The sequence below is a fragment of the Mastigoproctus giganteus genome, chromosome 9 (genome assembly GCF_048544385.1).
Source record: "Mastigoproctus giganteus isolate SK-2022 chromosome 9, ASM4854438v1, whole genome shotgun sequence".
Classification (NCBI taxonomy): domain Eukaryota; kingdom Metazoa; phylum Arthropoda; class Arachnida; order Uropygi; family Thelyphonidae; genus Mastigoproctus; species Mastigoproctus giganteus.
This window is the reverse complement of record NC_143583.1, coordinates 65,293,580-65,307,299: the sequence shown is the minus strand read 5'-3', so window position 1 is coordinate 65,307,299 and position 13,720 is coordinate 65,293,580. Positions and strand designations below refer to the sequence as shown.

At 38.0% G+C, this 13,720-nt stretch overlaps 4 non-coding genes across 4 annotated transcripts; all 4 read right to left on the bottom strand.

The window, feature by feature from the left end:
• Positions 1-2,781: 2,781 nt before the first annotated feature.
• Positions 2,782-2,853, bottom strand: TRNAQ-CUG (transfer RNA glutamine (anticodon CUG)). Its single transcript has one exon. It is a non-coding gene; the product is annotated as a tRNA-Gln (tRNA).
• A 2,905-nt stretch (positions 2,854-5,758) lies between these two features.
• Positions 5,759-5,830, bottom strand: TRNAH-GUG (transfer RNA histidin (anticodon GUG)). Its single transcript has one exon. It is a non-coding gene; the product is annotated as a tRNA-His (tRNA).
• Positions 5,831-9,364: 3,534 nt separating this feature from the next.
• Positions 9,365-9,436, bottom strand: TRNAQ-UUG (transfer RNA glutamine (anticodon UUG)). The gene has a single exon. It is a non-coding gene; the product is annotated as a tRNA-Gln (tRNA).
• Positions 9,437-13,307: 3,871 nt separating this feature from the next.
• Positions 13,308-13,379, bottom strand: TRNAQ-CUG (transfer RNA glutamine (anticodon CUG)). Its single transcript has one exon. It is a non-coding gene; the product is annotated as a tRNA-Gln (tRNA).
• Positions 13,380-13,720: the final 341 nt, after the last annotated feature.

The following is a 13,720-nucleotide window of genomic DNA, read 5'->3' as shown; positions in this document are numbered from 1 at the left end:
GCCACGGCTGAGCATCCAACCAGCCGTGTCGTTTCGAATATGCTTAAGTGCAAACTCGCTTAAGTCTGCTGCCTTTCCCAGCTGAAGAACAAGAGTAATGCTGGTTAACGGAGCTCAGTATCAGGTGTTTTTATACCGTGTCCAGACCAGCGTACGCGCTGTAGTTCACCTGCAGTTGTTTCGATTTGCATAACGACTAGTGTAAGTGTTTTCAGCACCAGGGGTTTCCCCCATCTCCGCGTTGCTTTTATTGTGGGTGTACCAGTTCACTGGGAAGGCCAGAGATTTAAAAGTGCATGGATTATGGAAGTGTGGTGTTTGTACCGTTGTACCTCTGGCCATTTAGCCGCTGGACCTCTTCTGAGGCCCAACGTTGCCCCACTTACGCCCCGTGGAGGCAGACCAGGTACCCGATAGTCTTTAGTTCACTCTGGCAGGTCCTGCCACCTAATTTCCTGAGAGTTCAGTGGCTAGGACCTTAAAAAAAAATATGTACACATATATGTATAGATATATGTGTGATATCTCTCGATTGCGTAGGGTGATGTCGCTTGAATAAGGAAAGACCGAAATATGGGAGTAAGTTAATTTGGATTCATTGAATTTATGTGTGGGGGGGGGGGGGAATTCGCTTGTGTAAAGATAGAAGGGGGGAGACTGAAGACTGGGGGGGGTTAAAGGAGGAAGGATAAGGCCAATAGAGTAGGAGGCCTCAATTTGGTGTCAGTAGGGCATGCCCATGCCCTGCCAGAAGGAAGAATGGGGGTGGCGTGGAGGGGAGGAAACAGTATGACCGTCTCCTCCCCCTGCCGTGGTGGGGTAGAAAGGGTCGGACGAGGGAGCCGGCACAGATCGCCAATATGGCGTGTGTGCAGCCCGGCTGCAGAGTGGCTAGGTCAGCAGGTTCAGAACAGCATCACGACACTGGCCCCACCAGGAGGTACATCCAGGGACAAGGACTCTACCGACTTGTTCACAGATCGGTTGAATGCCGGCGTTCGTCATGGGATCAAGGTCTCATCCAGTTTGGTCATGGTCATGGTCATAGTCCTTCTATTTCCATTTTGGGTGGTCATTCTTGGTATGTGGTCACTTTCACTGTTTGTTCTGTTATCTGGGCGCCGATGCAGTGTTGTTACTCCTGCATATGGTGAGTGTCACATTCTAGGGTAGTTCGTTGGGTTTCATGCGCTGTCGGTCCAGTTGACAGGGTGTCCATGTTTGATTGTGATGTTCGTGGGAGCAAAGTCCCGTCCGATATCGTGGTACTTTGATCTTTCTGGTTCAGTTGACAAAGTAATGGCACTCATGAGAGCAGAGTCCCGTCCGATGAGTTGTAGTCAGGTCCTGCATCAGGCCTGGGGAGGTTGGGTCATTGCCCTCAGCCGGGTAAACAGCTCATGTGCAAAGCACGAGAGAGCCTTGTAGTGCTCCTCCTCATGTAATATAAGGTGGGGCCAGTGTCGTTATGCTGTTCTGAACCTTCTGACCTAGCCACTCTGCATCCAGGCTGCACACACGCCATATTGGCGACTGTGCCGGCTCCCTTGTCCGGCCCTTTGTACCCCACCACGGCAGGGGGGAGGAGACGGTTATACTGTTTCCTCCCTTCCACGCTACCCCATTCTTCCTTCTGGCAGGGCATGGGAATGCCCTACTGACACCAAATTGAGGGTTAAAGCGTATCTTTGTGATGAAATGACATCTGATATCCTCAAAGAGGGGACAATCGTGCATTAGGTGTGACCATGTTTGGTTTTCTCCGCAGTGGCATAATGGGGAATCCCTGATGCCGAAAGTTGACAGCTTGGTATTAAAAGAGCCGTGTCCTGTTAGAAGAAAGGTGGTGTAGAGCCCCGGTGAGAACCAGTTTGGCTGTTCGGGATACACTTGGGTAATGTCCGGGATGAACTTCCGGGTTATCTCACCTTTAGTTGAGTCCGCCCATCAAGACTGCCAGGTTTGTTGAAGATATTTAGTTAGTCGTTTCTTTTCTGCGTTGCTGTTGTTGGTCAGGTCTGTGGTGAAGCCAATGCAAGTTACACTGTTCCCTCTTGATAGTTGATATAGCATGCCACAGCGGACAATCTCCAGGTCCAAGGGTAGGAGCCCCACAAGGGCCTGCAGTGCGTGTGAGCTGACCGTGCAGCATGCTCTGGAGACGGTGAGTAAGATGCTGCGCTGTATCGTTTCTAGCTTTCTTTTATTGACTGCGGTGGTTGCTTTTTTAAACCAGATCCCTGCTGCATAGCTGATGGCTGGAATGAAGAAAGCCTTGTAAAAGCCTTGCATAACGACTAGTGGGTCATAATGTTTTGGCTCATCGGTATATCTTCTTTCGAATGAGAACTTTTAAGAAGCCTGTCAATTTTGAGTTAACAGACGCCAACGCATGGAACCGGAATCTGCCGGATTTACGTATCGGCAGATTCCGGAGGGCAATCACTGGCAACCATTTTAAAGTACAAGGCCCACATGCATTCCAATCCGAATACAATACACCAGTTATAAACACATCTACAATGTAATCACTGTTTTATAATCAGCAGTGTTTAGCCAAAATATGACAATTCTTGACCTGTCAGTGTTGTGGAAATGTAAACTTTGTACACTAGTAGCAGTATCATTAGTTTCGGTTGCTAGTTTTCACCTTTCTAGCAGAAACAGAAACACACTGGTGAAAAAAAAAATAAGCATTTGTGATTATCAAAATCATTTAAAGTGGAAGCAGAAGAACCCTTGCTAGCAACGATGAGCGAGAGTTAAAAAAAAATTGTCAACAGGTTCCACCGAGATTTGAACTCGGATCGCTGGATTCAGAGTCCAAAATGCTGACCATTATACCATAGAACCAATCATGAGAAATTCCTCACTAAAATGCTATTATTTGTCAAATAATTACATACCTTTTTTTTTTTTTTTCAGGATACACGAGCGCAATACCAGTACTAAACCATTAATAGAGCCTAATAACATTAGCGGATCAATCACTCATCCTCATTGATCAACTCAAGTGATTATCATGAAAAAAAATAAAAAAATAGGCCTCACTGAGAAGTCGGATCTCTAGATTCAGAGTGCTAGCCATTACAACAACAGGCCACTTTGGTTATATATTAATAAAGACAATCTAATTAGCAAAACTGACTTCTTAATATTAGCAGCTTGATCACTGTATTAAATTTAGTGGACTGCTTCGTCATCAGAGGGCAAAAGATATACAGTATATTACAAAAATAAAGAAACATACTAAATAGGAATTTATAAGTTAGGGAATTGAGATGCATTTCTGTGAAATAAGTTGGAGTGAAAACAATTTCCACAGTGATTTCTGAGAATAATAGATAACATACAGTTATAAGCAGACCACACTTCAGTACCGAGACGATGGAAGTACGAAAAAACAGGTTTCCATAAAGCTTAGGACTCAACCATTACAGACTGCAACTGTTGGAACTCATTAACCATGAGTAACTTTAGCTGCTAGTTATTATTATATTTTGTTAACTTCACTTTTTAACCTTTATCCATAATACGATTAACAATCGTGGCAATTTGTGAATAAGGATATTCCTACCGAAACTGATAAATTCATTAGAAGCCTTTTCTCTCATTTTTATTTATGTAGAAAAGGGTGTCTTTTCCTTTAGACACTTTAAGCAGTGTGCTAAAGGTCTGAAAAAAAAGCCACCCGAAAAAAAAATAATTCAAATAGAATTCAATGATTTTATTTAAAAAATAAAATTTGAAAAACTAATTTTTAAGCATAGTTAAAATTATTTTTTTGATTATTTTCTCTTAGGAAAATCGTTAACATCATGAAATTCGTATTATGAGTGAGTTCATGCAAGAATATGTGTAATGATGTGTAATATAATGCTCTGGAAAGAAAATAGATTTAATGGAGAGCAATTTATTACGTTTGGTAAAACATAGTGAGGCCTTGGATCGAAAAGTATCCAGGGTCTTCGAAAAGCAAAATAACCTTCATGATATAGAACTCCTATCCATGGTAGATGGTAACATCTACCATTGATAGGGGTTCTATATGAGGAAGGTTCTTTTGGTTTTCCATCCATTGGTTCTTTTACCATCCATTGGTTTAGAAGCTACAATTCACAATAATGCAATAAATATATTTATAGAAAGAAATCATTTTTTAAATTAGAATCTCTGATCATCAGAATTGTTAGGAGGCAAATACACGCTCTCACTCATCGGATAATGAAAAAGAAAACGATTATTCAGGTTCTACCGAGATTCAGATTCAGATCACTGGTATCAAAATCTACAGTGCTAACTATCACATCATAGAACCGGTGTCTCAAAAGTCACTTTACTTGGGTAATGTAGTGTAAGAATTTCTTCAACTGACTGGGTGAATTTTATTGTGTATGAATCTGTTTTGAGCTCGCGTTAAAAAAAGAATAAATAGATCAAAACATTGTTCTGCAATTTTTGTAAATAATCTACTTCGAACTTCAAAATCAGTTAAATGCATTAAGGATAAAAATAAATTTAAAAAATCAATGATCTGTGTAGAATTTTTACGTTAAATAGCATTTCAATCCAGATTTTCATATCGGAAAATGAGAAAACAGAAGGCGGAAAATAATATTAATACTAACAGAGGCATCTCACAAGATTAAGCTGAGAAATCACCAATGAATGTTAAGTTAGGCTTATAGACTTAATAGCGAGAAACGATAAAGTACAAAAAATGCGTCAGGAATAATAACACTGAACGTTGTAGGTTAGGAAAAATGTTGTCTGCTCCAAAGAAATCTTGTTCCTGATATATCACGCTGATCGAAGGACCGGAATGCGGAGAAATAAAGATGAGCCCATGGAAATTTTCGGAAACTTTTCCGATCAGGCACATCTGCACATGGTTTCTGCGATTCGAACTGTGAATGGGTTTTTTTTCTATTTACATGTCACAATGCCAAAATTGTTAGCAACATGAGAGGGAATTCATCCTTCTTCGCTAGCCTGCCATTCATTAGATCTCAATCCAGTAGAGGATCTTTTGGATGAGGTCGAATGGGCTCGCTCGTCGAATTAGATATCTGCAATTATCCAAATTTGCTGCTGGTAGAAAATGAATAAATTGGACCTGCATCCCTATCGTAGGTTTTCAACAACTCGTCGAGACCATAAAGGTAATGAAGTAGCCGTTAAGCGTAATTGTTGAACCAAAAATAAATATCCACAAACATGTGAGAGCTAGTTGAGTTTGGGACTAAGATAGTTTCTGTTCAAGTGTACGTGGTCTCAACTTTATGCTTAATACAGCAGATTTCTTAAAAATCTTTGATTAGTTCCTTTTCACAGCAATGGAGGCTACAGGTATTGACTGTGTTATAGTTTCTCTTTGTTTTAGCATATAATATCCCAGATGAGAAGTTTATGATAAAAAGAGTGGAATAAAACCTCCACAAGTCTGAGTAGGACTGGGACTTTTACCTTTGTTCCCACTGGTTTATGGCGCCAGCAGTACTGAGTTTTGGGTGTTGTGGTGACAATCATCACGGCTATAATCGTGTAGACGAAAGAGAACGACAAAATAAAAATAAATGCATTCATCAAAGCAGGATGTACGTTATCTTCTTCAGATGTCTCTTATCAAGAACTATTATTGCAGTTTATTTGTAGAAAGCTGCTCACGACCGAGAACGATAAGAGCTGTTTAAATTATGTTACGAGGGAGAAAAAAATCTATAACATCAACAGCCATGAAACAAAAAAAAAAAAAAACAGTTTCCACCGAGATTTGAACTCGGATCACTGGATTCACAGTCTAGAGTGCTAACCATTACACCATGGAACCACAGACTGAAGATTCAACATCACTGGCTGAAGTACGTAACCAATTAAGTAAATAAAGTTTTTTGCGTTAAGTTTTAATAAAATTTTTCCTTTCCAAACAAAAAATAGATCTAACTTTTTTAAATAAATTTTTGCAAATAATCACGAATGTTTTTAATATGAATTGGTTCATTTATGGGATGAACTGAAAGTATATTATTTATTGGGCATTTCAATTGACATGGGACTGTCTGCCATTCGTTTTTGTTTTGTTTTTTTCATCTCTTGACAAGTCAGACATCCATTAAAACCGTTAAGACAACTTGTACATAAAGAGACCAAATCGAATTTTACCAACGATCGAGCCAAGAGAATAGAAGACAGCATATCAAAGATTGACATTGCACAAATAGAACTACTGGTGTGATTGATCATCTTTCCATACTATTCTTATTCTTTCTCTGCTTCGTTTGCCTATAGTTCTGAGTCAGTGATCATGATAAAGAAAGACGGAAAAGAAAACTTTAATGAGAAGATATTAACCAGTTCGAACTCCGATTGGTGGATTCAAAGACCTGTGACCCGATTTATAAAAAAAAACTTCTAATAACACTCGCTATAGTCTCTAATTTTAATACTATTTTATGTAATTTTTTCTTAATTCAGGTAACTTGCGTTCCTGAATATGCAAATCTGTATATGTGAATTAAGCTTAATGTACATTGAGCTGTAATTTCACCGATATTATATAGTACGCAAAAGAAGCTGGTCATCGATTAATAAAGAGACTAACATAAGGAACAGAAAGTACGAAAGAAACAGTTTCGAAAGCCTGCATGAATTTGTGCGAATCTATGTTCTACGTGTAAACAGGATAGATTTCATCAAATGATGGGAAATGATCGATCAGGATCAACTGGCAGATCGAAAAGGAAATTTTGGTGGAATATTCATATAGAAATAAGGCACAGAAACGCTTAGAAAATATTTCAGTCAATCTTGTATAGAATTTTTTAGCGTAGATGTACATTTCTAAGCCTAATCGTGATAGGACAATATATTTTGGAAACAGCTGATATGATGGAAACTTGCGATCGCTAGAGTACCAAGAGGATGCTGAACTGCTTATATTATGCTTTTTTTTGTTTTTTTTTCAATAACTGTTTAAAAGTTATTTTTGAAGGATTTATTCAATTTTTTAAACAATCTGTGATAATTAGAATTTATAAGTTAGGGATAGATGTTTGAAAATTACTAAAAATTAGAATTAACAACCTGGTTCCACCGAGACCCGAACCCGGATAACCTGATTCGAAGCCAAAAGTGCTAACCATTACACATTGTAAATAGTGTCCTGGAACTCACGTTACATGGCTAATTTTCATCAACTAACTGGGCAAGATCTCTGCGTAAGAATTGGGTTTGAGCTCGCCTAGGAATACCATAACACGACCCTGGTGTAGAATCGGGGGCCGCGATAGGTATCAGTTGCAATCCATTGGGCTACGAGTTCACAACCACGCAATAAAGATATTTATAAAAAAAATAAAATTTCTTTTAGGGAATTCGTAAAAATCGAAAACTGTTAAGTGGGAATATCTGTGTCGATCAAGGAAGATTAAAAAAAGAACGAATTACGCAGGTTCCACCAAGACTTAAACTCGGATCACTGGATTCAGAGTCATATTACACCATGAAACCAGTACAACAAACCTTACGCTAATGAGCAATGTTCATTAACTAATTGGTCAAATTTCTGCGGGTACCAATGGATTTTGAAAAAAAAAATAGATCAAAAAATTTCTAAAAAAATTTTTGTACATAATCAGCAGTGGTGTATTTGTTCTTCGCCAAAGGTGAACTGTACTTTTAATATAATCTATTTGGGAAAATTGACTTCAACATCTGTCAAATGCATATAGCCGAGTCGTTGGTGTAGGGTGAAAGTTGCATGGCTCAATCTTAGGGAAATCCTGGTTTTTTTCATAGGAAAAATAGGCAAACCGACCGAACAACAGACGCAACTACCAACAATGCACCGACGCCTCATAGCCTTATCTGACTTAGCGCTTAACACATATAAACACAACAACAACAACAAAAACACATATATTAGGACACTGACTCGTTGATGGCAGCATGCTGGCATAACGGCATCAATGAAGGTGGAAAGAGGCAAGGTGTCACTTACAGTCGTAATTCTATGCAGACACTAGCTCAGAGAATGTTGGTGCGTATAGATGGTTGGGCTTCAAAGAGTAGGACTCAGATTAAAATGATTTTCAGGGCATTGCAATTTTCAGAGATCAGTTTATCACACACAGTGTATAAATAAAGCTCCGTTAGGTGTAATAAAGACGAACAGCAACCAGAGATATTGAATTGTCCTCGTGGATAGCACTGTTGGTAGAATCACCGCCATCCCCATACCGGGTAGAAAACACCTGAGTTCGAGTAGCTTAGATGGCGTGAGGAATTTTTATTGGCTTTTTTTTTCACAACGTGGCCAATTTATTAGGCGAGGGTAGCATTGTTTTCCTGGCCGAAATTCGGGTTTTTCGTTTAGAAAACAGAAAATCAAACTTAGAACACATGCAATTTAGAGACAGCATATACGGAGCAATATGGCCTTAGTTGCTGACCCTCCTAAAAAATTAACAACGACAACCGACCAGGTGCATCCTTACATGGCTGCAGTGTATCCATCTTCGAATGGGTTTTCCTCCCAGCATCATCTTGAAATGCTGAAATTGATCACAATTTGTTCAGGAGCATGAGAGCGATTTCAAACTAGTTCGGTGAATTCCCCACTAATCAGATCTCAGTCCATTTGACCATCTCTTGGATGAGGTGGATTGAGCTTCAGATTAGATATCTACAACTGTCCAAATTATCAATAACTGGTGTAGCAAATGAGTCCACTTAGGCCAGCATCCTTTTTTTATGCTTTCGAAACGTCGTAGAGATTATACCATGTAATAAAGTAGAGGATGAGTGTAATGCTTCAACAAAAAATAAATTCGTACAGACTTTATGAAACAGTGGTTCAATCTGGGACTCTGACAATCACTTTTGAAGCGTATTTTTCTCAGAGTAGTGGAGGCTACAGGTACTGACTGTGATGTCGTTGCTCTGTATTTAGTATATAATGCACCATTTGGGGAGTTTTTCGATAAGAATTAGTTAGTAAACTTTTTTCATGAGTCTGAGTACGAGTTAGACTTCTACCGTTTGGTCAGAGCAGTTTATAACACCAGCGGTACAATTTGTGTGATCATCACGGCTATAAACGTGAAAACGAAAGTGCACAAAAAAAGAAAAAAATAAATGCATTCATCATAACAGCATGCACGTTATCTTCTTATAGCTTGCTGGCTTAGATTCCGGGAAGTATTACTGTATTGCAATTTATTTGCAGTGAGCTGCCTGAGAACGAGATCGATAACAGCTGTTTCAATTATGTTATGAGGAAGCAAAAAAAAAAAAAAAACGCTGTTAACATAAACAAACCAATAGCTCAGTTTCATAAATCATAAAGAAACGGAAAGTAAAAATCAGGTCCCACCGAGATTTCAACTCGGATTGCTGGATTCAAAGTCCAGAGTGCTAACCGTTACACCATGGAACCGCTGTGTTTAAATGGAATCATGAAACATATAATGACAACAAATAATTACTAAAAGTTCAATATTTATTGAACAAGCGGCTAAAAAAGCAAATATATCGAACTGTTGTAAGGAATTTTTTCTGCTTAATGACCACCAGCTTAAATCTGGGTTTCGACCGAAGGACAGCACATCTGACAACAGAGTTGTGTGGCAGTAAAAAGCATATGGAAATTCACACTATGGACTGAGCAGTTGTTCTTATTCCCGTCCCGCAGATAAAAAAGGAATGAAAAAAGAATAATGTAAACGTATTTTGATCATAAATTAGTTACGGTATAAGAAATCAGTGCAGCATTGAGTTTAGTAGGGAGATGATGATATTTTCATTTATAAATAAACGCGAGTGTTGTACTATAAAACACAGGTATCTCAGAGCAAAACTCTGGTTAAAGAGTCACTGGTTAAAGAAGCATTGCAGGATCATCTAGACTAGACTGCAGTAATAGTTAAGACACAGCATGGGTTTGTTAAAGGGAAGCCTTGTCTGACCAATTTGATTGGATACTCTGATCTGGTCACAAAGGAATTGAATGCCAAAAATAATTTTGATATCATATACGTGGATTTCAGGAACGTTTTTGATACTGTTGCACATAGAAGACTGCTGTACAAATTGGAGAGGTATGGCATCAAGGGTAAGTTGCTACAATAGATAAAGGAATGATTGAGTGAAAGTGGTAATCAATGGACACTGCTCTTCGTGGACAAATGTTATTATTGGAGTTCCCCAGGATTCGGTGTTGGGCCCATTGTTGTTTTGCATATTTATCAATGATATTAATGAAGATATATCAGGCTTAATGTCCAAGTTTGCAGATGATACAAACGTCAGCAGGGTTGTTAACGACAGTAAAGAGAGTATGCTACTCCAACTGGATCTAGATAAGTTGGGAAAATGGGCTGAAAAGTGGCAACTGAAGTTTGACATTGACAAATGCAAAGTACTGCATGTGGGTAGCAATAACCGAAGAGAAACGTACCAACTGTGTGGTACTACACTCAGAGAAGTGGAAAGTAAAAAATACCTGGTGGTAATTGCAGTCAAATATGAAGTTTGCTGACCAGTGCAGAGGGGCTGCCAGGGCAGGTCATGGAGTCTTGTCAATGATATATAGGAATTTTGCTAGCAGCGACAGGGAGGTGATTATCCCGTTATACAAGGCAATGGTTAGGCCACACCTAGACTACTGTGTACAGGTCTAAAGGTCTCATTTTATGAAGGATGTAGAGTTGCTTGAACGAGTACAAAGATGGGCAACAAGATTGGTGAGGGGAACAAAGGGGTGCTCTTACCAAGAAAGGCTTAAGTCTGCAAATTGCAGAGCCTGGCTGGAGAGTAGGCACCTGCGAGGTGATCTGATTGAGGTGTTTAAGGCCTTGAGTGGGTTGAGCAAGCTGATTGCTGATAGAATTCTTCCTCTTGCTCAGATTAAGAACCTGAGGGGTTACAGTTCAAATTGAGGAAAGACCGTTGTAGAATAGATGTGCGGAAATTTGCCTTTAGCCAGCGGATAGTTGATTGGTTGAACAGACTTCCATCTTTTGTTGTGGAAGTTGATAGACTAAATAAATTTAAGGTTGAGCTGGACAGGCATTTGGAACGAATGGAGGGGTTAAATGGCAGGTTTTATTTATTTATTTATTTATTTTTTTTGGCTGATGCTGCATAAACTTACTTTCTTGCATCATATGCCTCTACTAATGCTAATGATAAAACGATATACAGCAGCATGAGATTGGCCGACGACGAAGCCGTCCCCGAGTACAAAAACTTTAAGGAAAATGAATGGAAGTACAGATATAAGAAAAGTAAACTAATCTTTTTTTTTAAAGATTGAGAGCGGTAAGCAAGAACCACACGGATCTCCTTCGTCTACTGCATTCCCAATATTGACACATTACATTTAAAACGTTTCGTGGAGAAAAACTTGGCTTTAATTTATTAAACATTGGTTATTTAGCTAACTTTAATGAAAACAGCTGTGTCATTGCATTACTATAAAGCAGGATATTTCTATGGGTGGTGGGGGAATATGCAAAATGATTTTATCCTCTGAAAAACATCGGCAGCCATTCAGTGTTCTGAAATAAAATAAAATTTTTCAATCTAATTTTTAATATAATTTTTTTTAATCAGCATTTTCTGTTAGGAAAATCATTAAGAATGTCATCAAAATTTGTATTTCTGGTAAGTTAATGCTAGAATAAGTGTTGTGGAAATAATTTAAAACCAAACTTCCAGAAACGCTTTGGAATTTATATAAAAATAAATAAATTTAAAACAGGAACATTTTAATACGTTTAATAAAACGAATTAAACAAAAAGCATCCACGGCCTATACATGAAGTAACATAAATTTTTCATTAGAGTCTTTTCACGAATATAGGAGATAAAAAATGAGTTCATACAGGTTCCACCGAGATTCGAACTCGGATTGCTGGATTCAAAAGCGAGAGTGCTAACCATTACACCATGAAACCGACACACTATTCTGACACGAAATAATTAATCTTGATCAACTAACTGGGTGAAGTTCTGCTCGTAGACATAAGTTTGTCCTCTTATAAAAAGTTTAGACAATTTTATGTTTTAAGATACTTTAATTCGATGTACATTTATGTTATGTTTCTTAAAGATTTATTCGACAATTGATTTTAGTTCTCATATTAGGATGCGGCATTTGTTGGGTTTTTGGGGGTGTTGATGGCTATCGGCTTCCCCTGCCTTTTCTTGATGTGTTGTGTTGGGAATGAGAATTGAATACATGACAATATTTTAATTCGTATCTATTTATATAAATTTAATGTAGTTTTTAATTAAACATGGGACATTTATTTCTATAATCACATAATCCTTAGACTGCGAGGATTGCGAAAATTCCGATCCTGCGTAAAGGTATTTGGTTTCCTCTTATAGTTGTTAATAATAAAAGAATAAAATTAGATCAAAATGTTCAAATGAAATTTTTCGTAAATAATCAGCGCTGCTGTTTTTGTTCTTCGTCAGAGTTGAACCGTAATTTAAAGTAATCTAATTGGAAAACTTGACTTCGTAAATTAAATCTATCAAATGCATTAAAAATAAAAAATAAAAAAATCAGTGCTCTGTGTAGAATTTGTCCATTTAATGGTACTCCAGATTTTCGTACTCGAAAAAGAAAAAAAAATCATTTTAATACTAACAGGTCTCTCTCGCACCAGCTAAGCAGCTTCACCCACACTAAGGTAGAAAGAAAAAAAGCTGGTTCTTCTGAGACTTAAATTTAGCTGGCTGGATGGGGACTAACTTTGAACCATAGAACTGTTGTTGATGCCATTCCTGAAAGTGGACTATAAATATTTGTATTTTATGAGATTTGTTTTCGTTTGTTAATTAATTCTAACTGAACCAGATGAGGACGTTCTTCTTTTTATAAAAATTCTAGAATTCTAGAGTGTTTAGCCGAAATATGACACCTGTTGACCTCTCAGTACCTTGGAAATGCAAATTTGTACGCATGTGCCAGAAACAACGCCATACACTCTTAGCAATTGATACTAAGAGTATAAGGTGTATATGGAGTGTAAGAGAGTGTATACTACAGTAATTTCAATTCCTAGTATTCTTTTCCTAGCAGAAATGAGAAAACCACTCTTAGTATCAGTTACTAAGAGTGTATGGCGTATATGGAGTGTATATTAGTTTCAATTACTAGTATTCCTTTCCTAGCAGAAATCAGAAAAACAGTGGAGAAAAAATAAATTTTCATCAGAATCTGTGATCATCAAAAACTACTAAAGCGGAAAGAACACTTGCTAGCAATGATGAGAGAGAAAAAAATATTCCTTGATAGGTCCCACCGAGACTTGAACTCGGATCGCTGGATTCAGAGTCCAGAGTGCTAACCATTACACCATGGAACCACCTGTACCAAGTGTCACACTAAAAGACTAATAATTGTCAGGTAATTCGGTAAGACATTTTGCGTAATACCAACAATAAATCATTAATAGTGCTTAGTAACATTACCTGATCACATATCCTCTCTGATCAACGCAGATGATTATCAAGTAGAAAAAAAAAGTCTCACTCGGAACAAAGTCGAATCGCTGAGTTCAGAGTGCTGTCCATTACAGTAAGGAATCATTGCAATTATACATCAATAGAGACAATCTAATTAGTGCCAAACTGACTTTTTAAATGTAACGCATTCGTCGGGAAAATATTTAGTGTTCTCTGAAGAATATTCGATTTAATTAAAAGA